At 41.8% G+C, this 26,477-nt stretch overlaps 1 protein-coding gene across 1 annotated transcript in view; it reads left to right on the forward strand.

The window, feature by feature from the left end:
- The window catches only part of pcdh11 (protocadherin 11), a 115,353-nt gene that overhangs the window by 71,086 nt on the left and 17,790 nt on the right, over positions 1-26,477 (forward strand). The window lies entirely within an intron of this gene.

The raw sequence follows: 26,477 nt of genomic DNA on the forward strand, positions 1-26,477 counted from the left end.
CACAAGACAGCTGTCACTGCATGGCTTACTGCCCAATGATGCTCCCTATAAAAAGCTCCATTAAACGCAAGCAGGCACAACTCATACATATACAAATGATTTTTTTCCACAAAAAAAAGATCACCGCTTAAATAACTGGCTGAGGGGAAAAGAAAAATACTAAAGGCACTTAACAGAGGATGCTGAAAGTAGCCAGCATGCCGATGATGCTGAGGAAACGATTCTGCTCCACCTCAACATGAACAAGGCTATTTTGAGTCCTGCACCTTGTCTCTCGCACACACATACACACACACACACACACACACACACATACACACACGTGTAGCTGGCTATCTGAAGGTAAACCTGCATCCTATCATGCAGCCTGAATCGAGGCTCAGATCGCAGCAGACCTTCACTCCTCCTGTGGCCTCTGTGTATCATTGCCAAGAATGCTTGAGGCGTTGCATGGAGCAGTGGTGCATGTTGACTTTTACAGATAGGCAAGCCGAGCCAAAGCCCCAACTCTGCACTCCTTCCTGGCTGAAGAATTACTAGTTTTACTGCTTTGAAGTGGCAGTAAACATATCCCATGTGTAGTATGGAAGACATCTACAACAATCTATGGTAGTATTTGCCTTTAACAGGGAAAGACAGAGACGAAGCAGAATCACGTGTTTTCCTGCTTTGATATATTCTGTCACAAACTCCTTAAACCGACTGCAGATCTTGTACACAGGGATCGACATTTCAAGCAAAATGACTTTTCAATGTTTGCTGACAAGGATCCGACCGTCTCTTGAAGGAGACAATTTCGGTATCTTTCTAATTGATGTCTATTTTTAGTTTAAGCTGGTCAAGCGCTGCTTGCCTCAGTTATCCTGACAGCATGCCACTTACATGGAGTTACCTGTCAATGTACACGTCGGTTTCCTTTCCTTTTTTTTCTACCCAGCAGAGAAAATTAAATCTAAAGAACATGTAGAAGAAATACATGCACACACCTACATGCAGTGTAGCCATTGTGCCATAGCTGTAGGTGAGACAACAGTCCTTGATGCATCTGCCTCCCCAGCAGCTGCACCGACAGGTCCGGGGCCGGGGTGTCAGTGTGAGTGTGATTGTGAATACATTTGTTAGACATTAGACACGGAGGCTGACGTGCGGGCGATGGCTTCCCGTTCATTTGCATTCGACGGTTCATCCCATTCGTGATTTTTATATTTTTGATGAGAGGATCTTGCAAGCTTCAACAGGAAATCCAAGAAATCTTTATTTAATTTTTTTCACCCGATAGCCTTTTTTACACAGACAACTGACCTCCATATTCCCTCTCACACAAACACACACACACACTTATAAACACATGCACAAACATCTAATGATCAAAACTCCATCCCCAGCTGTTCCTTAATGTATTCACCATGGTGACGGCAGTGATTCATACATGTGATTCATGTACAGGGACACGATTTCTCATCCGCTCATTAATAGTCAGTGACATAAACATCTCATACTTCATAAACTTGCTCAAATACTGCACTTATTACCCACTTTTCCTCTTGGGTAATATTTGTTGGAGTGCATTAGTTTTAGATAGGAGACCATGCTAATGCAGTAAGTGCATGTGTACTTTTATAAATTGCTGCATTAAATATCACTGCCGAGTGAGAATGTTAACAGAATCAGAGAGAGTTTAATATCGGTGTCTCATATTAGTAGTTTGGCTCGGCACCACATGAAATGCTATGAAAGTGGATGTTATTCTAATGTGAAAACAGGTTCAATCAGACGGGATCTGACCACGTTGGAGGGTTGTGTGAACATCATATGAGAAGTCATTTCATCCAATTTGTGTACTCAGATATATATACGTGATTAAGAATTGCACATAGGCCGTGTATCTTTCTGATAGTTTGCCGTTCCGTGCATCAGGAAATGAACATTTTTATATAATTTGAATCGATTAAAGAGGGAGGATGGTGCAGTGGTGTTGCCTCCCAGCGAGAAGCCTCCGTGTTAGAACTCCCTCTTTATTCATGCCTGCATGGGTTTCTGCAGCTACCACAGCCTCCTCCCACAGTCCACAGTGTCTCTATTGTCTGCTTTTGTTATAACTTGTGGCAACCTGTCCGGGGGTGAATCTTGTCTCCCGCCTGATGTCAGCCTGGGATTGGCTGTGGCCCCCCACCCCCATGTGACCCTAAAAGGATGGACGGCTCTTTCAAGAGAGAGCAAACATTCTCACCTAAGTCACAAAAGGCCTTTCATTTGCGTTTAGATGCTGCTGCTGTGTGATTGCACAGACACACACAACAAACAGACACACACACACACACAAACTCACCTACAGTCACACATCAGTTGCAAAAAGACGCCTGACTCATCTGACTCCATTTTCTCCTTCAGATAAACTCTGACTCTGGGATGCTAGCTTCAAAAAAAAGAGAGATGGATCCTGTGCGTGTTGACCGTCTCTGAGATGAGTGCGTTAGTGACAGAGAGAGGGGGGCTAAGATGCATTAGATATGGTTTTATCAATGAGCAGCAGGCTGGCATGGAGGTGGCAATCTCTTATCGTGTCTTCTCAATTTGTAAAAAAAGAAAGAAAAGAGGGACAAGTAAAAGTGGGAAGAGGCGATGGCATGACTCCAATTGCAGAGGGAGAAATGGAGCCGAGAGATTGAAAGACTGGAGCGACGGCAAAAAAGGAGCGAATTTCCGGAGTCAAAAGCAGTATTGTTTCGTTAAAGGTGTTTCAGCCTCGGACCTGAATGTCAACCCGCTGTGAATAATCGTCTGCGCCAAAGGCAAAGCCATGTGGCCTTCTTATGACAATGAATTTCTCAACTCCTCTGACTCCTCTTTAAACCTGCATCTTTATTAGACCACCCACTCTTGAAATAAAGTTCATATGACATTTTATGTTTCTATTATTTATGAGTTAGGCGGCTGTTCGTTTTATGGGCCCTTCCGCCCCCCCCCCCAGGCTTACTTCACCACCACCATCAGTCTTATTCCATCGCCTCTTTTGTCACACACGGTTCCAAAGGTTTGGATATTTCCTCCTCTGTCTCGACAAATAGATAAAGGCGGCAAATTAATATCATTAGCATGTGTGTTTTATTTAGGTCCAACCCCCGTGCATCTGACTGCGGGCTTTTACAGTACTACACATCCAGAACAATTAGGCGTGATGAATAGTACCTGTCCCTTTTGGCCAAATTGCGACACTTCATCAAAACATCAAAAAGGAGAATGCATAATGATGTGCGATGCATCTCTTCCCTTGAATAAGAAGGATGCACGCTGCTGTTCCAGATGACATTCCCCCATATTGAGTGTCTGCTCTGTGGCATCTGCAGTTTTCAGCACAGTAACACAAAAGATTCACCTCCTATCACAAGTAGGGTTTCAAAGGGGGGGCAAGTTCCCTGTGAATTTCCGGAAACTTTCCGGAAACTTTTCAATGGGAAGTTAAGCTCGGGAATTTTGGGAATTTTGAAAAAAAAACAAAACGATGCAAATTAAACACTGAGCAATAAAAACATAATTCAAAACTCTATTTAAAAGACGTATGGAACGTTGAATTTCAACCCTCCACTGTGCATTCTTCGATCACATGCACATGTAATGCCCAGCATCCTGCACACTACAGCAGGGCTATTGAGGCCTGTTGTAGTGTGCAGGACTAGTCAGGTAACTTTCAATGATATTACTGGGGAAAATATATTAGCATGCTGATTGAGGATTGTTCATCTGTTCATCTAGCCTATTTCCATTAATGTATCCATCAATTGTAAAATATGTTTACAGATGATTCCAATTGGTTGGCTAACTATTTATATCTCTGGCATTGCATTAGTGTTTTTTTACAAACTTTTGTCTTATCTTATTCTACAGAACAATGCCACGTGCACTATCTCATGTGTGGAGACATTTCAGCCCATCCAATGTAGAAGGAAAGGCTGTGTACATTTGCAAATACTGTGCAAAGACCTATGTTAAGAATGACACAACGATGCAGAAGCATATAGTGAAGTGCCCAAAGTTCCCTCAGGGCTCAAATCAGCCTATGAAAAAACAAAATGTTTATATTTATGTCTGTATATGACAAGGTAAATACAGTTAAATAAAGTAATTAGATAAATTACCCACAACATTTCCAGTTTATTCTCGGTAATTCCCGTTAATTCCCGTATATTCCCGTTAATTCCCATGGAAAGTTTCCAACTTTGAATATTCCCGGAATTTTGCAACCCTAATCGGAAGTGACTGACTTTTCCTAGAATCTCTAAGAACACTATTGTTTTAACACAGAATACTAAAAGGGCCCTGTTGATGAAAACTACATTTGTGACCCATCGTGTCCAGTGGAGTCTGTCTTTGTCTTTTAATGATAAGGACCATTGGCCTTGATCTGGGTGATGCGGTGGGGCACTGGTGATCAGCTCGGCTTTGTTGACATGGAATAATTGAATTTTGTGTTTTTATCTGCACGTATTTATTGATTTGGGGCCGTCTGCGCTGTTGCTGTGTGTTGACGTTGGCTTAATGATGTCCTGAAAGGTTTTTCCGCTGAATGACGGGAGTCATCATGTCACAAACAGAGAACAGTGCTAAGCCCTCAGACAAAGTGCAGCAAAGTGGGGGCAAATCCCCGAGTGTAAATCCCTCACATTTTTTTCCCAACAATACACAATTTTGTTCTCCGGACAATTTGTAATATACTTATTTCTTTCTCCTGTCGTCGGAGTTGAGGGATTTAGGAGCTTGTGATTTTGCCCACTTACAAGCGGCGCTCGAAAGGCAGTTTTGAAGTAGTGCATTAGTCTCCGCGAGAAACATGAAAACTGTGTCAGGCTATAGTGCCGTATCTTAATCTGCGGCATATGGCTTTCAAATGACCAGCTTACACCTTGTCTGTCTAAAATCTAAATCTGCTATTAAAATAAGCCAATCCTTTTTAAATACTGCAAGTATAATAAGATTATAGTTTTAAGCATGCTGCTCTGTGTATTATAAAACTAGAGACGTTTGACGCAGGGGGATTGCTTCATCCAGTAACAGATTTTAATCAATTATTCCGTTTGATATTTAAATCATTATTTCACTTTGTACAATTTTTGTTTCTAAAGCTATTATGGCACATTATACAATTCCCGATACCAGAAGACAAATAATCTGATTAAAGGCTTGCTGGGCTCTTTGTCGGGGGGTTACATTCTCAACTGTTTGATCTCTGTCGCTCCAAAATTTCCATAATAGCCCTCGGACCAAGTTTCCAGTTGAATGATTTACAGCTGCCCCTTCTCTCGTCTTTGCAAAAGGCCACTTGACTTGATCTAGTGCGCCAAACACATTGGTACCACTTGGATTTTTAATACTCTTCAATCCTCCAAGTCCATACCCAGTATGTCTGGGCGAGCTCGCACTAAGACTGGAATTCAACTGTCTAGACACAATCTGCCCATGAATAAAGGGATTTCATGAGGAGGCAGGGGAGAACAAAAAAAACACAGTCAAATTGCTTGTGATTGGAGGTTGAACTACAACCGAGCGGGACCGGCCCCAGTGCAAAACATTTTGTGATTCATACCCGCAGTTTAACACATCATTATATGATGGCGCCATAGTGCTCAGTACAGTTAGCCACATTAATTATTCATATGAGTCCAATCTCAGTTTCACTTTGAGTGTTCTCATATGCAATTAGAAGTAATGAATGTGCTTCTTAATTACATTCATTTGTGCAAATTTTCCATTCCCCATTGAAATTTTCTGTGGAAACATTGTGACACTGACCAATGGCATATCATTTGCAATGTGACTAAATCCATTCAGCGTAGAACAATTAGCCGTAATTAGTGTTACAATGTCATCAGCGACCAGGGGGAAAGACTAAGCTGACACGCGAGCCAGAAGAGGCTCGCGTGTCACGAGAGTTAAAAGTCCAACATTGAAGCAAGATCCAGATAATTGGTTGACCACAGGTTAGAGAGATGATGAACTGCTCCAAGACAGTCGGGCTTGATTCCTCCTTCTTTTTTTTTTCCCAAATGGTATTCATGTAAAGTTGGCTGAGCGGGCGTTCTCTTTGATAGCGACCGCTTCTTTTCACATTTACATGCGTAAGAGCTGCCGGTGCATCCTTTCCCCTCCTGCCGTGGATCGCTGACAAATGAGCAGGTTCACTGAGGTAATTAAGAGCGAAGTGCCTTGCTTAAGGGTACATCTCTGGTAGATATTGGACGACCGGGGGAACATGTCTCATTCATCTCGCAGCATGAGCTCACACTCTGCCATGTAACGGCCACGGCGTGTGTACTTAATTCATTCTGCCCATAAAACTGTTACGATGCTTATTCCCTTTTTTTTGCAGACATACCAGAATCTACAAGACAACTTCTTTAAACTGCTTTTTTTTCCTTCCCACATCTTTTGCACCAGATTACTTCACGCTATATATTCTCCCTCGTATAAATAAATAAAAGCCTTTGTGCCTTCCGGGTCCCAGAACTTTTTACAGCCGCCCCAGTGGGCCTGCAACGGAGCTAAATGAAGCAACAGAGAGTATTAACCTACATAGATTGGACCTTTCCTTTTAAGATGATTTCAGATTTTTTTTTCCTCCTCTCTCCCTTTTTTTCTTGACCGCCGGGGGTCCACAGCTCAGTCAGCAGGGGATTTAGATGGACTCATCTGTATCCTTCTCAACCGATTGGGATTTGGGTGGGGGGGGTGCTCGGCTCTCCGAGGTGCGGTGGAGGGAAGCCCCTTGTTTTATCCGGTTCAAATGCCACACCAGTTGTCTCCGAGTGCAAGACGCGCTATCGATTTGCGGGGAGTCAACTCGGCTCGCGGAAATCTCTCCTCCACCCTCCTTCAAAAAAGTGAGAAGTGTCATGTTCGAAAAAACCTCCTCTTCCAGAGTATTAGATCCGTCCTTTGTTGACCCGCCAGAGCCGTGTGTGAAGTTGAGACGGGAGCCTTGTGGTGCAATCATGCACATCTCAGCAGGACAGGGCCGGCTAAGATATTAAAAGATTTGAGAACAATCAGTGCGTGACATTTACAGTTATCATACCGATGGAAGCACTTCGGTGTTGTGACCCGCGGAGAGTAACACACATAATGGAAGTTGAACAAATTGTCACAGGTCAGACACGCAAAGTAATTGCCGCAGACGAGCAGCCTTTAGACTGAAATTGTGAAAAACAACACATTTTGAGTGACACGTGTATTGTGCGACTTAAGGACAGATTGCTGTAAGCTGTTTTGGCTTTAAACAGGAATCTACACAGTTACTTTTAATTAACTCATATGCGTTTAGTCAATTTATTATTTAGTTTAGGGGATTAAATAACATTTAAATAAGAATATTTTTTTCTCATTAACTTTAATGCTTTTATTTTAACATTTCTTAATGCTAAACTGTGCCGTGGGAGATTTGACTGCTCGGAGAAGGTCTGTGAGATCTTTAAGACAAAAACAGGACGGCTGGCAGAGCTCACCGTGTTTGACTGCTTATAAGTTGCCGCTTCAAATTCACTCGGCAGCACCAAGTGGGCTTCTCAAAGACCTGCACAATTAAAATACTCATTCCGAAGTTGTTAACATGTCCAGTGAGTCTTGCGTCTGGTTTGGGAAGGGATCAATAGCTGCCAAGTTTGATCGTGTCTCTGGACAATGTATTCTGAACTCGGCAGGGGTAGAGAGAGACTTCAAACAAGGACACAGGCTCAAAGGCCCAAGCCAGCAATTCACTTTGTTCCATTTCACTGACTCTGTGATTTCTAAACTGGAATATGGCTCCGACTGCATATTAAACCTGGTGGGATTCAGAGGGGTTAGCGGTCCTTTGGTCCCTGATTCCATCTCGCAGATATGATCTCGGCAACACCAAACAGGAATCATTAAAAAGGTGCAAACTATTCATCAGACGCCAACGCTGTCTCTGGCATGTGGGGCACAAGGCTCCGCAGCCATCGTCTGTTTCCTAAATTCATTAAAACGTGGTTGAAATCAAGCAGCCGGTAAACATCCCCTCAGACCTCCAAGTCTGAGCTCTTCAGATAATAAACCGACTCCAGCTTTTGAACTTTGAAGATATCTCTTCACAGAGAGTGTGGCAAGGACACCGCAACCCCCCCACCACCACCACCAACATTTCTCGCGAATCACGCTGCCCTTTCAGCGTGATGAGCCGAGGTTACACCTGCCTGAAAGAGCAGAAACTTTCCCTTCAGAAGCAGGAGGAAAACATGGGAAGCCATAAAATATAGATGTGCTAATGTTTTATTCAAGGCCATTTGTTATAGATAGCTCTTTACAAAAATCCCCACTCCTTTTCATTTTTTAGTTTGAGGGCTTGTGTTAGCATTAACATTTTTGCCTCACAATTTCTGAGGCCCCGGTCCCTCCTATCTCCCCCCTTCCTGTCAAACACACACACAAAAACACAAACACACACACGTGCACACACACACGCACCTTCCCAGTTCAAACTCTGACCTAAAGCATTACATAATGCACATTCCACTATTTTAAACCCAGTGTTTAGCCAACAAACATTATATTGATATCTATGAAATGGACTTTCTTTGGCTTTCAAACTGGGGGAAATAGTCGTGAAAATGTGTGTCTATGGAAAATCTCCTCCTTTGAGATTTTATGATTTTGTTTTTACAGTCTTTTTGTAAATTCTGTCGTGAGGTCAGAGGTGAGCTGGCTTTGTGTTTCAATCAAGCCATTATGCTCTGGCTTGGGGGTGTTGCATTTCAGCATAACCAATGGCATGGTTTATTGTTAACAAGCGCATTATTGAGGCTGAGACGGGGTTAGAGGAAGTGCACTTCTCCCTCTCTCCTTTTTTCTCTCTCTCTCTCCCCACTGGCTCCTTCTCTCCCCACTTCCCCCCTACCCCCCGTTAACATATAGTGCCATAGACAGATTAAAATGCATGGTCTCATCCCTTTCTCATTTTTCACATGCAGTCGCTCTCAAGGATAAGGATGGCCTCTGCTCAGAAGGACTTATTGACCAAAATAACTGTGCATCAATATGTCTCCTGAAGGCTGAGCAGACCACAGCATCACAGGGGTTGGATTTTCACCGACTCTCTCAGCCTTTAATGTTATTGACCCGGCTTGTCCTGATATGCTGCAGAATGGCGTAGCAGGCTAGAAACGTACAGGATCAACCCCAGCACTGAAACAGGTAACTGGTTTTAGTGCTGTGGCTGATGGGTGTGTGATTGTGGCCTGTTTTTTTTTAAAGTTATTTTTTAGTTGTGTTATGTTTGCAACCTGTCTGTCTGTTTCTTTATTGGTGGTTGTTTCTTAAATTTTTTTGACATTGCCACGATGTCAATGTCCCTCCATGGGTTAGGGGAAGATGCTTTACAATTTTGGTGTGAATAAGTGGATCCAAGATACAGTTCATCATCACTTTCTTTAAGATTGTAGCATTTTTCACCAATTTCTCAGGGAATAATTCATGGATCTTGATGAAAATAGTCAAGATTATTTTGGGAAGTGATATAAATATCTAAATACATACATATATATATCTGAGTTTGAGACATTTGTTGCAGACTTATTGAATTTAAATGGACTGCTGGGCTTTGCCGGGGTCTACTTTCATTTATTTTCTATGGCTTTCTTTTTTTACTCAGTCAAAAAAACAACAAAACTGGTCTACCATAGTAAAAAAAAAAAAAAAAAACAATTATCTGTTTTAAATTTGTGGCTGGTTATATGGCTAATTCATCTTCAAGTGCCATTATCTAAAAATTGCTAATTTATTGATGAATCAGGGTAAAACTAATGTCTCAATACGCTGCCACACAAGAAAAAGGAACAAAAGTGAGATGCATTTGCTCTCAGAACAGCTCAGTGTGACCAATGTTGAATTATACTGCTGCTCCTCTCTGGCTTCTTTCTCAATAAGAAATCACTGTGAGATAAACTACAGTTCTGATGAGATTTAATTCACAGTGATAGCTGTGCCATGGCGCAGTGGCATCAATGTTATAATGACAGACAGCTACAACCACGATGCCATCTGTCTATATTTCACATATTAGCATATTTCAACTAAAATCTGTCATTCACAAGAAATGCAATATTTTCCTGTGAAATCATTAATTTCTCAAGCACGGGCATAAAATTGTAATAAATCTCATGCGTAGCCGTTCTCACACACACACCCATACGCACGCACGCGTCCATACGCACGCACGCGTCCATACGCACGCACCCACACGCTGTTGGATTTTGATGAAGTTACAGGCAGTTAATTCAATCGGTTGAAATTTAATACAGCATGCAGGCTACAGTATGTTTTTAATCTGCATCTCGAGTTACCGCTAAGCCTTAATGCAGGTGTTAAATGCACACACACGAATGGGATTACTCCCCACTGCACTGTACAGGACCCTATCCCCACCTGATCAATGTATGCACTGGTTGATAAATTGGCATTCGTGGATAAATGGATCACTTCACACACCACTCACGGGCTGGTAACGCTGATAAATGGAGTGAAAGCGGGGTGAGGAGAGGAGTTGTGCTGAATGAGCGCAGGAAGAAAGAGGGAAGAAACAGGACGGGGGTTTTCAGAAGGGACATGCTGAGGAAGTCGATTTCGAGATAGGCCCTACAGGACATGTTTGGCCTAACGGAAAATGACAGGGGGCTTTCGAAGGGCTTGACACTAAACCCATGAACCCGCTTGTTGTGTACCCACCTCCGCCAGCGAGCCGAGGCATTCATCACATTCACCGCGGTGGAGTTTGCGAGGCGCCACCGCCCGGGCTCTTCGTGGGACATGTGCCGGGACCTCAAGGCAATGTAGCGCTGGCGAGGTCAGTCAGCTGTCTGCCATTCCACGCATGCAGGAGCAGACCTGGTGCTCGGGCCTCGCCAGGAGCTCCGGCAAGCAGGCGGACAGACCGGGTCCCTTTGTCCCCAGCTCCCCTAGACACCTGCATGATTGCTTTGATTTGTCCTGATTCCATTCAGCCAGGGGTCCCTGTGGAATTCAAGTGTCACACATCTGTCACACAGAGGCTCCCTCACGCTGACTAACTCTGCACACTTATGACAGCGGAATCTTCACTGAACTGATTGTGAATATGCGGCAAAAATTGGATGAGCACAAGAAAATGGCATTTATCCAATACCAAGGGTATGTGAATTATTCTTCTGTAATTGAGTATTGGGTTTACAGTATATACATGTTGACTTACCGTAACCCGCCATGACAATACATAATATTGCTATTGGGACATTGAAGATTACCTATTGTGCTACAGACATATATTCTTTGAGTATCTCTCGGTGTTCATCCACCGAGTGAAAGGAAGACAGAATGCATTATACAGAGTGAGTTCACAGGGTTGGCAGAGAATAGACCGGAATGTCTCCTGAAGCCAGATACAGGCTAGGAGCAGCAGCAAATGTCTTTTGTGATGATAAAAATCAGGGACCTCTGCAAGCATGCCCTTGATTCTGCAGTTGGCTTAACTCGGCAGGTCACCAAGGGGAGGCAGATGTTGTCTCCAGGCATGTCCCACTGCCTCCGCGAGGGCTCCGGCTGGTGTCGCTGGGCTTGCAGGTGCAGAGGGTATGGTGGGGTGAGGGAGAGGGAGGAGGTGGCGACATTGGAGGCGCACTAAGCCGCCGTGCTGCTGCCACAGGCGGGCACTGGGGATGCTGGGCAGATATGCTCGTTTTTTATCCGCTGAGGTATAATAATTGATGATCAGCCCCGCTGTCGCATCTGGGAACCACTGGTCCGTGCCATAATACAGCCTTAATGCAACACATGGTGGTGTAGACAGAGGTGCCACAGGGTCTCACACTGGATTCTATTTCATGTGATATAAAGGATGATTGAGGGAATACAGGTCCATATAACACACCAAAGAAAAAGCGCCTCTCACACTTCAACTCCACATATTGGATGTTTGGCTGAAGTGTGAGTGGTGCTTTTTCTGAAAAGAAACTCAATACATTTGATTACTGAGAGCTCCTTTTAAAATTCTTTGTACCTTGGAATTTTTATTAGGTCTTTTTTATTTATTTGATTGGTGTCTAAACATACAAAAGAGAGGAAGCGCACAAATAATACAGTCCATCAGATGAAGAGGAGTAGTTGTAAAGAGTAAAAGGAAGAGACCATAAAAACATATAAAAATTTCAATTTGGAAGCACTTTAGTAATGTTTTGTGCAAACTGTGGCTTAAATTAGGGGCAAGAAGTGTCAGATAGTTGTGTTCTGTTAAAAAAAGGCTAATTATTTCCCAATTCTTGAACACATTTTTATCTATTTGTTTAGCAATAAAGGAGATGAAAGGAACATGCAACATTTAGGTCAAGCCTTTTCTCTTCACTCGTCTGTACATTTGTTCTTTTTCTATAAGAAATGGAAGGAAAAAAAAAAGATCAGTCGGCATTATTTTCACAGATGCACACAGTTCAAGCAGAAACTTCACAAAGCCGGCGTACAAAGTGAGCATGGAACCACACACCTTGATCTGCATCGAGCTGAACAAACCTCCCACGTTGTACCACTACAGTTGAGAACACGTATCTCAAGCACAAAACACTACCTTCGACAACCTTGGGGTCTTTGAAAGCCCCCCCTCGCTGATCCTTCCAGAGTCTCCTGCTCCTGCTGCAGGAGATCAAACACAAACACTGCAGCCAAATGCGAGAACATGGCAAAACTCGAGCTCAAAAACCTCACCCAGTGTTTCTAAATAACCAGGTCTCGCGTATAGTGTCACTGGCTCTTTATTTTCAAAATTAAAGTGAAGCACTGAAAAAAAAAGAAAAAGAAAAGTTGGCTTTTCAGAATAATTTCCAAAAGGATCAATAGGCTGCCATTTTCCTGGCCACGCTGAAAAACATTTAAACCGCTGAGCGGCTTTGTCCGCTCAGAATAAGGGGCTCTGTTCCGTGTTTGTTGTCATTGTTGGTCGTCAGTGATCCGATCAAATTTTAATCACACTATTCAGCCCTCATTGATTTCAGTTTACCACAGATTGTTGTTGAATGAAATATTGTTCCCTTCTTTTCTCCATCGGTGGCCATTACCCAACAATGAGAGCTCAATATCACAGTGCATTTGAGGCCTGGTGTTAGTGAACCACTGGGTTTGGACTCTCCCCCAGTAGATGAATGCAGACACACACAGAATAATGTGCATCATAAATGGATGTTTTTTCATATTTAGTCAGTTAATTCATTAATTGCACAGAACATCAGTTTTACAGCCTGTGTCTTCAGTTTTGAGACTATACGTATATTCTTTGTGTAGAATGAAGCCACTGGTGGAGTCTGCATCAACCTTTAATGTCATTTGAACTGCTGCATAATTTGGTTCATGCAGGCTAAGTACATTTTCCTGTGCATCTTCAGTATAGGTTAACTTTACTGCACCACTAACTGCATAAAAAGAACATTATGATAAAGAGCTGAATATATTGTTTTTGTTGTATTCCTGCTCATGACATGTGGTTTGATTGGTAAAACAAACACACGTACATTTATTTTGATTGTATTTTAAAGGTAATCTGTATCTGAGTCTCTAAACCTTCATGTAGTTTAGAGGCTGACGACAGTCGGCGGCTGGGGAGAGATGTTCCACAGAAAGTGAAGCAGAGCAGCTCAATCCAAAAATTTAAAAAAATCAACATGAACTATTTCATTTTGAGTGTTAACTGAGTTCAAAATTCAAAATTGTGAACTATGACCGTGATCTAGTTCATCTTCCTGTGTGTGAACTGAAGTGTGAGCCCGCTCCTCTGAAGTGTGACTTTGCAGCACACTGGCTACAAATTGCAGCCGGGCTAAACTGCAGTTTTCTGGTCCGTCCTCAGCGTTGAATAACATGTTGTGCTTTCAAGGTCAGGGAGACTTTCAAGCCTGTGGTTCCTCTCAAGATGCATCCTATTTTGAAATCCCTTGAAAATATAATGAAGTGTATATCTAAGATCTGTAATTTTAACAGTTCCGGTTTTACGTTCTTATTCTATTATCATTTCTAGGTAGGCTGATATATTATTGCTTTGAATATGATTAATATTCCTCTTTCCAAAGTGAAAAATGTGCACAATTCCACACAACCCAAAATCCATCTGTCTTACCTTTGGAGCATCTGCCATCGCTTACAGGGACGTCCACCTCACGAGTCACAGGGACTTAGGGACATCTGTCCCAGCAGATAGAAAATCAGGATAGGGCCATCCATTCTGTTAACGCTCCGCTGAACTCTGTGTTATGTTCACCATAATTTGCTTTTGGTTGCTGCAGCATCCCGGAATATTGCTTTGCAGCGGCTCAGACAAAGTCGGCTGGTTGTAATGTGTCCCTTTTCGGCCATTCTGCAAGCAGATAATTTGATAAACCCCCAGACGTAATGGCTATGCTGCATCCTGATAAATGTGGGTAATATGACAGGGGACAGAGGATTTCCCTAACAATTTCTGAAGAGAAGTTTGGCTATTAGGATGATTTGATATTTTCCGCGGAGAGTACATTTGATCTGAGGGGACTGTATTCGTTGGCATTCAGAGTCACACTGTGTTACTTTTTGTAGTTACAGGAATTGATGCTTGTATGTTTTGTTTCTAAGCTTGTTTGTGAATGTGAATGTTGTATCTACATTTGTTCAGGCAATATTTTCACTCAAATAGTTCTTGCAGTTCCAGATACAGAACCCGTATTCCTCATGGGGAAACATAAAATAAGGTTACAAATGCAAAGCATTACACAATTTTCTACTTTGTGTTACGGCGCCATATGGCCTTTCAGTTCTTCCAAGCAAGTATGCTTTTCACTGCAAACATTTTTCTCATAATACCCTCTTATATATTCTCGAAAACACAAATCAGAATGAAGTTAGTGAAACTGACCATGCAGTGACCCAAAAGCTCACTCAGCCATTCCTCCTCTCATCTTGCTTTCTCTCAATCTTCTGAGGGTAAACGCGTCAGCTATTCCTCTTATGGTAAAATATGCAATCTGTGCCTGCCAGTCTATGAGCGAGTTTTGGGTTAATCCTCATGAATACGTGACTTTGTCTGCTTGAATAAATAAAACCTGCTCACTGGGTAATTGAGGTGCCGTGCCACTAACAAACGAGGACACAATTTGTAAATGGGATTTTTTCCCTGACCCTGATCTGGACCCAGTGTTGATTTATATCATGTTAAAGTGTGCGCTAAAATCATATTGATACACTTCATAAAGAAGGTGTTACAGTAAAATGCTGTATTTTCCCCCTGAGGACTTTCAAGAAATTCTAATATATTTAGATTATTTCATCATTTGCTTCAGTTTTGTAGAAACTCAAGGATGAAAAAGTCACAGAATTTTAATCGCTACATTCTGTGCCTCAAGGTGAAATCTTTTTGAGTAAGACATGACTCAAAATTATTTTAATTTGTTTGAAGGGTTGACAGCAACTGGAACATACATACGCTCACTGCCCATAGGTCACAAATTTAATGTAAATACAGTTACTGTCACAAACATATATAACCCACATTGCAGTGTTGGTTGACTTTTAATGAATGAAGAAGAAGAAGAAGGAGAGAGAGATGCAACAGACAGACACAGAGTGGAGGCCAGCTGTGATTCCATCATGGCTGTTGCCCTTTATAGAGTGCTCCATTTTCTATTTAAAGTGGTCCAAATTATGGTCAATTTTGTGTTGTCAGTGTAAAGGATTCCATATGTTGATCCCTTTTATAGAAAAAAAAAGCTGTTTGTCTAGAAGAGGTTTTGTGACAGAGCACTTTGCAATTTCCCGCAGCAGCGACGGTAATTGAGCCAAAAGGCCCAAATGGTTCCAGCGTGTCACTGTGGATCCTCAGCGGCAGGTCACGTAAACATTTAGAGACAAGTGCGGTGTTGGCAATTTTAAACCAATTATCAGACCTTTGTATTCATTTGGAAAAATAAAGAGCCTTAAAATAAGTCCTGCATAAAATGGCAAACGGTGTCTGACTAATGTAAATATATATTCATTTAACTTTAAATCCCACTGGGGTTTAATATAGCTCCTGTGGCTACAGTATAACATAGAGAAAAGCTTTAAACTATGAAACCTGTATAATTTGTTCATTTAATTCACCTGCTCCATCTGGTGAATGATGTCGTCTGGACAGAAGGAAGAACATGGACATTGTTTTCTTACCTAACCTTGATATATAGGAAACTGTAAAGAGTGAATATTGTGCCAGGAGTGTGAACATGTTGAGTTGTTGATCAGTCCTGTGAAACAAATAAAACAGTTTAATCTGCTTTCAGGACGTCATGAAACCAGAGATTTGACAGTTGATATACCAATATTGAAAATAAAGAATTCTCATTAGCAAATTTGATTCCACAGCAACATCATTAAAAAACCCACAGAGGCTGGTGCACATTCACACAACTTTGTATTATTCCTGGGCAAGCAGGAGGTTAAATTAACAAGGTCACAGATTAATTATCCCAACATATAAAATATAAAAAACACTTCAGCTGATGTTTTGACAGACCGAATGTTAATGATTCTACTAATGCTGTGAGCACACAGTTCATCTTGTGAGTTGTACCTGTGTTAGCCTGAAGAAGGTGTTACTCGCCTTTGTGAACAGCGCGTGTGCAGCGCTGCTACAACAGATGGCAGCGTGTTGTTAATATAAGGTTAACAGCTGAAAAACTCCTTCCAGGAATTCTGTGTGTTGAAGTGTTTTCTCTTCGCATTAGAAATGTACATCCTGGCTTTTGAAGATTTATCCATTTAGATCATTTTGTCAAATGCCAAATATCCATCCACACACCCGTCTCTGCATCTTTCTGTTTTTCCATAAGCATAGTGGTAAGCCTGCTGCTCCACCTCCACTTGCTGCTGGAATTCCACATGTTGTTTTTATTGTTAACTTTGCCGGCTTTCTTCTTCTACTCAAGTCTGATGGCAGAGTGGAACGCTTATAGGGTTATTACGGCGCTGGGGTCTGTCCCACAGGATTCCCATCTACAGTGCGCGCGACATCTATTGTTCCTTGAATACTGTAGAAAAACAAGTACAATCAGAAAGTGTGAGGAGGAAGCACTTTGAAATGTTTTTGTTTTCTTTTTAGATAGAATGGTTTTGTTATGGAAACAATGCTGGTGTGTTACATTTTTAACAGCGTACACATAATATACTTACCTGTTTCAAAAGCACAATCCAGCTGTCTATGGAGTATCTGTGAATCAAAATCATTAATGGTGTTTGTGACAGTTATAGAAAGAGACAGCTGCTTCTTTTTTTAAACACTTGGGCCCATGTGGCATTAGAAATGAAACGAGATGATAATATTTCCGTATCAGATGGATCTATGTTTAAGGTCGAGAAGGTGTCTTGAAGGCCTGGTAGACAAATGTGTGTGTTACTCTGGGTTACTGTGCTCAATTCATTTCATCTTAACAAACGAGTGGTTTCATTTCCTGTCCTGGCTGCTGTTGATTGTTTAAAACAGATAGCGCTGCTGATAAAAATGCTGCAACTTATTTTCATGGCCAAATAATATAATAGTTGTTTCAAATTCAACCAGTTAAAACCATTTAAAGAAGCTTGCCAGGTTTTCTCTCAAAGATCAAGGCTTTCTGGCAATCAGAACAATCAGCATGAAAATGAATGGAGGTCAGAGTCACTAAGTTTACACGGCATCAGTTTTTAGTGAGCGTTGTTGATTCACCATCTTAATGTCTTTGGTGGTTGCTGTGAAGGCCAGGTTGGATGTTATCAGGGACTGACAGAACAATTAGCATCTTTTACACCAGAGCCCCAGAGATGTATCACTGCCTCTGCCTTGGGAGACGAGGCTGTTTAATGGACCGACAATTTATGTAACATTTACTGTAACAGCAAAAATACACAACTATTTTGATACTTATCTCGCAAGATCTGATGACTGGGAAGGATATAATCAAACACAAATAGGGCCCTTCCAGCTTTTAGCCTGTCATTTAGCACCACGGCACGCTTTCCTGGTGTTCGATATCCCACCAAAGCCGGGCTTGAGAAGTGCATTGATTTCCGTGGCGTCCTCCTCGCCAGTCCTGCCCCTCATGCCTGGTGCTTGACCCACTTATTTTCTCATCTTTCCCTGTTTTCTCATGAGAGTTATGCTTGCACGTTGCTTTTCCCATTACAGTGTGAATGGATGCAGGCCAAGTATGATTGCATCGCCTAGTCTGTCTCTCTCTCTCTCTCTCTCTCCCGCGTTCTCTCTCCTCCTCTGCGGCTCAAGCAAACACATACACAGCATGCACTCGTCTACCTCAATGAGTCGGGTGATACCAGCTCAGTTAGCCAACAAATAAATCACCACACAAATTGGCATGTTGGCCACGAGAGGGACTGTCTTTAAAGGAGTCAGTGAACACTGCATGTGCTATAAGGAATTTCAACCATGATGGATATTGACAAAGTGCTAAGTTTAAAGCGAAGCAAGGATCCACACTGATCCAGTGATTTCTCAAAATACCACTGACCTCATGGAGCCAGATGGAGACTCCACTCACTCTCCAGAATTCAAGAAAAATATATAAAATATAAATGCATTCAACTTTTAATTCAATAATTTACTTTTTTAATTTTTTGAAAAAAGCCCTCAGGTTGAAGGGACGCTTGCATGCCCAGGGTCTTCCTGTCAGGCCTCACCCTGTCAGAAAGGTGCATGCTTGGTAAACAAGACCACCTGAGGGGCAGGATGTTATATCATAATATCTATAAATTTCCTCATGAACTCCTCATGAATGCTAGGTGGTAGAGGTGCAGGCAGCCTTCAGCCACATCTTACCTCAAGTCCAAAATCAAGAAAGCGTATTCACACAACGAGGGGAACAACTCCAGGTTTTTTAAAAACCCATGAAAACCCACAAAAAACTGGACACAAATTGGCAATCCATTCTGACCCTGAGTGGAGGGTTTGCTGCACATAATGAAGAGTCCCAAGGTTTTGCCCGAGGCGGCCTCACGAACAACGCTTGCAGCCAGGCTGAGTGCTCCTCCATGTGCCGCTGTTTGGGGATTTGGTGTGGTAGTGTGAGAAACCTGGAATCCTAAGTTTTTCACTGTGAAAAGTCACAGAAAGTGGAATCAGCTGATGGTTAATGTCCCCATCACTTTGGAACAAGGTGCCTTTGGGTTCCTCATTGTTACATTTGAGTGTTTTTGACTATTTAATTTGAATTAGGGAATAAAATCAAATTAGCAAGCGCATTAGATTAAAGGAAAAGAACGTTCACGTTTTATTTTTCTATAGTGTGGTGTTTGTCAAAGAAAAGTTTTTTCTTCCTTTATCAATTAGTCTGTCTGATAAGTCGGAGATTTTCAATTTGATACCTGCTCAGGCAGAGAGGATCAGTCCAGGAGAACTTGAACAGGCAGCAGAGTTTGAGACTGCAGTTAAGGTTTCTTCTGAAAGGCTGCATAATATTTTCTTAATAGGGTTGAAAGCTAGCTTGCGGCAGGTCTGTGGAGATCCTCCCCTTCTCTGCTGGATTATCATTTTTAAGCAGCTTCCTTGGGAGCTTCCAGAATGAGTGTTATAAAAGCCAAGGTTGGAAAAAAAAAATAGACCATGCCAATTTAGTTATTTCACCAATTTGCCTCCTTTCATAAGATTTACAAAAATTTACTGCTCGCCTTAATCTAGGGAAGTTCTGCTTCATTTGTTCCAAAACCAAAAGCATTGTGAGCCTCACTCAGCCCACTCCAAGCTGTAAGTTGACTTAAGTTTCTCTTTCACCCACATTCAGCTTTGGCACGTTGCTGTTTTTAAACGTGCTCCTTGAGGGCAGAGCAAGAGCCGTCGTCAGGATAATGCAGAAACACTCCTTTGCTCTCGGTTTCTTTTTATGAGGGAATAACATATATACATAGATCCACGTTCATGCAAAATAATTTGTTTTCTTTTTCGTGAAGAATTCATAAAGTACCGTTTGGAAAAAAGAGATGCAGAATTGAACGTACATGCATTGTTTATTATTTATCATTTGATTTATTTATTTTATTTTGGGGGGGAAAGGGGTTGTCAATGATTCCTCCTTGGACTGTATAGCAAATATCAGAGAAGCAACCCACTTTACTGTTTTATGCAGGCGACATCCGTTGAGAGGTACATATGCAGAATGGAAAACGCAGCGAATCCTTGGGAGCGAGTCGCAGTTTAAACAGATTGAAACAGATGGTGATATTACAATTCAGTATTACTATTGATCCTCGGTGGAAGCCGAACTACAAAAGGATCCATCATGTGTAGCGTTTGCATTTTCTGCCTTTTCTGTGTCACAGGTCAGCGCTGTTCGTCAAACTCTGCCCTCATTGGCTGGAGAATCTGGACGTCTCCAGGACGCTACCTTTCTCCCGAGTCTTCTGTCATTTGCATTTTTTAACACAGTCAGGATTTGAGCAAAGAGTGTGATCGCTCTCTTTGCTCGTTAAATGTTTAAAGATGACATGCAATTTGAATTGCTGCAGAGCTCATCAATATGAAATTGGACTAGTGGAGGGAAACAAAATGTGAGGAGGCAGCCCGGCACGCGGTACGCCTAAATCCAACACTCCATTTTGCAGCACACAGAAACGCAGGGGTAGACATTCAGTGGGAAGAAAAAATGACAATCCTTCGGCTACCCCACCTTCTGAGGGTTTTTCCTTAATATCAACAGCATAAATACTTGCACTACATAGCCGAGTATCTGCAGGGAGAATCTGGTACGAAAAACAGCCTTTTGAAGAGGCAGGATAAATGATTAATACTTCACACATGTTTAAAAATATATGCAAAGTTCAGTCAATGATTGACCAAAACCAATGAAACCTCTTTGGGTTAATCAATAGAATTTCCTCATTGAAAGTCAGGAGATGTTTTTTTTTTTCCTTGTTTTTATATGACCAGAATAAATAGGTCTGTTAAGTAGCGATACAAAATTCAATATCCATGAGGGGAAGACTTCACCGTGCCTCTGAGCTTGTTATCTGTCATTCAAAAAATTATCTAATAGTATTCATGATGCTGATAAAGCCCACCCGTTGTCTTCTGCCCCCAAATCCCGCTGTTCTTGAGGATGTGTCTGCGGCAGCAAAATTATTAAATTGTATTTTTCACTCTCAAGGGTTGTCAGCAGCCTTGCAACAAATAGAATTTCCCAGTGTATTTATGATTACTGGAGGGAAGGTGAAGGAGAGAGAAGCTGATAGGAGGTAAATAGGGATGTTCCCAGCAAACAAGGGGGCTGAGCCTCTGGACAGGTAACGTCTCCTCCGTTATTTTTTAACGTCAAGGCGGGCACAAATTTGACTGATAATCAAACTCCGGCTGAACACAAACGTTTCGCGGTGGAATGAAAATAATTTGTATGGAGAGACAGTCAGAGTTCAATAGACTTTCTGTCATCGACTCCTTCAGCTGATAAAACGCACAAGGCAGCGGGGCGAAAGGGAGCCATTTGCAGAGTTGACAGATTCCATCATGGATGACTTTAGCATACCTGAGTGCTGCTCTTTCCCTGCCTTCTGCGTGCCCTCTGCGAGTGAGAGGGGTGATGAATCAGGCTTTATGGGCCTTCAGAATGCCGGAGAGGCCAATCTGTGCGGATAGCTGTTAAATCTGACATAACTTGACCGGGCCCTTTTAACAAGCTCAAAGCCACACTACACCCACAGTCCAGGCAGCACATTTGTATCACGTCTATAATATGCAATGCCCTGATAAGTTGCACGCTGCGGTCCCGAACAACAACCGGGGCTGCTACTATAATTTGCAGTGTAAAACGAATATTTCTCCTTGCAGTCGGGTTCATGATCTGCCTCGACACGCTCCCTGTTTTTTTCTGGAGCTGCATGTGATGGCAGAACAACAGCCTCTGATCTCAGGCGCAGTTATTGTGTGTTTTCTAAAACCACTGTGTACTTTATTGGCTCTTAACCACCACACTTTCCTCGCCCAGATTTCTTCATTTTAATAAAAACCAAGGGAAAAAAAATTGACTAAAATGAGAGAGAAAGCGAACGAACATATAAACAAATTATTCAACATATTCTTCCCTGATTTACAGTACAGTGGCTGCAACAGGAGGACAAAATGATGAGCTATCTTATTGTTTCGTTATTATCCAAAGCTGATGATTTAATCTCTTTGAAGTTGTTTCCTTTTTCATTACTAAAGCCTCCAAGGCACCGCAGACAGGCAGAGCCCACTACACGCACACACAAACCACAAAGCTGGGAGAATTAAAAATCCGAAAAATGATAACTTAATGAAAGGAATTAATCTGACGAGCACGACGGAGCATAATGCGGTGGTAGGTTCACAAGATAACAAAAATGAAAAACAGACACTTGTATGTCTTGTTTTTCCTGGTTGCAAATTGGGAATATTTGCCAACATTGTTTATTGGTATTAACAGATGAAGCAGTGACTTTATCTTGTAGAATTAATTATAACAGTATTTAAAATGCTTTGGTGGCATGCAAACATGCTTTTTTTCCCATTTCTTTAAATAAAAAAATTAAAAATTCGACTTAATTTTATTCTACCTCCTCACTTAGAATGACATGGGGCAGCTGCAGTTCATTTATCTTATTTCTGTCCTTTTTCTCCAGTTGATTTCACAGCGTCATTTTTGCTGCACAATCATTCTACGAAGTTCTGGTACCCCTGAAAGCTTCTTAATTTGGGGTGTTTGTATGTCCATGGCGTTGCCTTGACAACAGCCCTGGCCGATCCAAAGTGCAAGAGGCAAAACTGTTGGACCATAGAATATAAAAAACATGGTGGTATCACCTGGACTTGGGTGTCTGATGTGTCCTCACTCTGATCTTCCCTCTGAATATCTTGTTGATGTTGTGGAGTCACATTTTCACACAGCCGCGCCACGTGCACATGTGTGTATCCGCACCCATGTGTGTGTGTTTCTGTTTGTGCACTTTGGTCTGGCGATCATAGGGAATAACACAGCTCAATGATTGCACACTGCCCATGAAAACAAATCTGTTCCAAGTTGAACTAAAAAAACAGCCCGTAGCCTTTCAAACTCAATATTTATACATTCTGCTATAGGTGGACCAGAAACAGGAACAAAAAGAAGCGGTAGCCTGGAATTTGTAGGACACCTACAGTATCTCACTCAATCAGCCTCCATACAAAGTAAAAACTGTTATCTGTTAAATAAATAGGTTATAATACAATGAAGTGATATGGTTTTAATTGTGAGATTATAGTACTTCAAGAAAGTCTGAATACAATCAGATCAGAACATGTTATTACATGTAATGAACGTGTAGTAAAGCTGTGTATTATGAACTGAAGTGCGTCGATGCTACTCAGGTTAAGTGCTATTTCATCCACTTTTCAGCTGGTTTGGCGTTTTTTATTTTTTGGTATTTTCTGGAAGCATTTGTAGATCTGACATGTTCTTTCTTCTCGTTAAATGTCACTGACAGGTTTTGACATGAAAACTTAAGTTAGCAGTATCCAACCTGTCATAGTGTATTTGTAAACAGCTTATGTTTCCTTCTCCGGGCTTAGGGGAGAGGAGGTGAAGCCTGACAGCAGACAAGGGTTTTTTAACAAACAACCCCACATGCATACATAATGCCTCATTTCAAAAAAGAGAAAGTTTGCCGCTCCATTTAATATGTAGCATTTCTCCGAGCGCCCAGAGGATACCTTCTGTCCGCGGCTTTTATTGGCTGCATGCGCTATACTTAGCAACCCTGAATCTTAGTGTATGGCAACACGGCTCGCCACTGCCTCTATCTCTGCATAGAGGCACTTCATGTAATGAGATTATGCATCTTAAAAATCCATGTGCCCATGCAGAGTCACAGGAATAATCCATCACTTGATGAATAACCCAGAGTTTTTGCGAGTTGAACTCCACTGGACAAACTTCAGACGTCACTCATTGGCTCTGCCAGCTGCTACATGCTGTGTCCATGTTGCATAGATATTGATTGATGTAGCTTAGTGGTACGATTGCTGTCCTACACAGCAGCAGACAAGGCCGATAGAAATCCTGTGGATTCCTAGGGCTCAAGCAGGTTTAACTCATCAGCAGAATAGGAATCACTCGGGTCCCCGGGGAGTAGGGCCGGGGATACATCAAGGGTAGGTGTGAGGAGACAGGTGACCCATGGCCTTTGCCTCCCACTGCCTGACCTTGGAACGAGATTTCTGTCTCCAGGCTCAGGCTTAAATCTTCCTTACTAGATCAATTTGATGATGTATAGAGGGTTTGACTGGGAGCTTGGGATAAGAGCTCAATATTTAAGTATAAAGAGACACATGGGACACGGTGTTTTTACACATTTTAAATCTGCTTAATCCAGCGAAAAGGAGTGTGGCATTTGACCGGGAAATGGCCCAACGTGACTGCACACTCACAGCTGTGATGATTGGTACATCCTCATATACAAGACTTTCTCGGCTGCTGAAATTTAAAAGCTGACTCAAAAGAGATGAGGTTGTATGTGTTTCACAAATAAATGTTGCTTAATTTAAAATCTGGCCAGAAAATTCCAAAATGTGCGTCTCTGGTCTATTCTGCTGAGCTTGCAAAAATGTATTCCAGTAATGCTCTTTCAGTTTTTTATGTGGTCATTTAGTCCACCAGTTAAATACATGACTGTGATATACACGTGTTCCTAAACTATTTAGACGTTTTTCCAAGCTGACGTTACACAATAAAGTTCCCACCTGCTTGAATTTAAAAATCTATTGGGGTTATAATCGTCATCACTCAATTTACTGCACTATAAGTTTTTTAATAATTCCGAAACTTTTACAAGGAAACAAATTGTGCTGCACATGATTTTTCAGCATTTTCTTCAGGCAGATTAGCTGTATACAATATATTGTGTGTAAAAGCCACTGCCCACCCTCAAACGTACACACACAGACACACACAAAAAGGGGAAGAAATGTGGTCACATCGACTTGGCAACTGGACGTGACCAAGGATTAAGGATGGCTTGCTTGTCCAAATGCAATCTCTGCACACAGTGGCGACCCATAAGCAATAAGACATCCGTTCAAGGCCTGGAAATTCCTTCCCCTCTGCGAGCAAGTCTGTGAGCGCAGAGGAAGAGCTCAACATGAATGACTGGACACATCGTGAATGAGCAGACAGAGTGTGAGTTAGCACATTTTGCATGGCTACTTCAGTCCTATGAGAAGATTTTAATGAATATTCAATAATTGTTTTTTTTTTTTTTTAAGGAACTGTGTGTTTCGTTGTCCGTGCACAAGAATAGTCAGCATACTAAGTGTTTTAAAGATGTTATTGCCCCATCATTTTTTCCTCTTAACTTTTTAGAGTAATTTCATCACATGTAACAATTCTATTGGTGCACAACACGGACATGGACACGAGAGTGAGGCTAACGCATCAACCAGGTGGTTTGAAATTTCTCACCTTTGGAAGGAGTGAAAGTAAGCAGATGGCAGGCCTTTAGGGTCCATAGCACATTGTCGACAACGAATTACAGTCCAGAGGGGAATGGGACGGCTGATAACCTCCATCCCATGGTTCCATCTGCTGAATCCTAAACAAGGACAGAGCATGCAGACATGCAAACCTCGACTCTGGCATCTTGAAGCCCTAATGTAGATTTGTACGAAAAGGATGAATGGGTAAAGAATATTAATTGTTTACAGGATATGCAGTGAAGGTTTCCCGGGAAATTTGCATTTGGTTTTGGCAGTGTAGCGCATTCAAATGTACCAAGAGAATACCCAAATTGTTAGTCATCATTTTGTTATGAGGTATTAATTGTTACACATTTAATTAAACAGTTGCTAAAAGACCAATTTAAATAACAGTATTTTTTTTTTTTTCCTGAACCACAAAAACTGTATGAAAGCTTCCAAAGGATTCAGTCTGTGCTTGTACCTTCAATACAAAGCAATCTCCCTGCTTTATTTCTGGACATGTATTCAAGGCTCTGGATGGCTCTTTGGGGTGATCCAGCAAAAAAAAAAAAAAAAAGGACTTAGAAATAGCAAGCAAAGGCAATTGTCAGAAAACACATGCCAAGCCTGTCTTTTGTCCTGTCGGAACAAAGTGGCTCGTCATGTTCTGTACATTCACCGGGTTTGAAAATAGGCTTTCATTACAATGGGACTATCTAAATCCTATTGTGACAGAACAAGGCACTGTTCTCAGAATCAAATGGAAAAGGAATAATGTTGTATCTAATTGCAGTTCCTTCACTGTATTTGCCACCGGGTTTAATCTGGCTCCATTCATGCCCCGTGCTAATCACAACATAGTCTGTGCAGCAGAATCACCGCCGAATATAATTCACACTGTCAAACATAATTACAGAAGTGGCATTGACGAGAGTCTCCTAAATCATCAATATGAGCCACAGAGAAGCAGTTTGTAGTTTTCACTGATTTCACCGATGCAGGGCTCTGGTGAAATTGCAACCAGCACGAG

Source organism: Limanda limanda, chromosome 10, assembly GCF_963576545.1.
Source record: "Limanda limanda chromosome 10, fLimLim1.1, whole genome shotgun sequence".
In the NCBI taxonomy this organism is placed as follows: Eukaryota; Metazoa; Chordata; class Actinopteri; order Pleuronectiformes; family Pleuronectidae; genus Limanda; species Limanda limanda.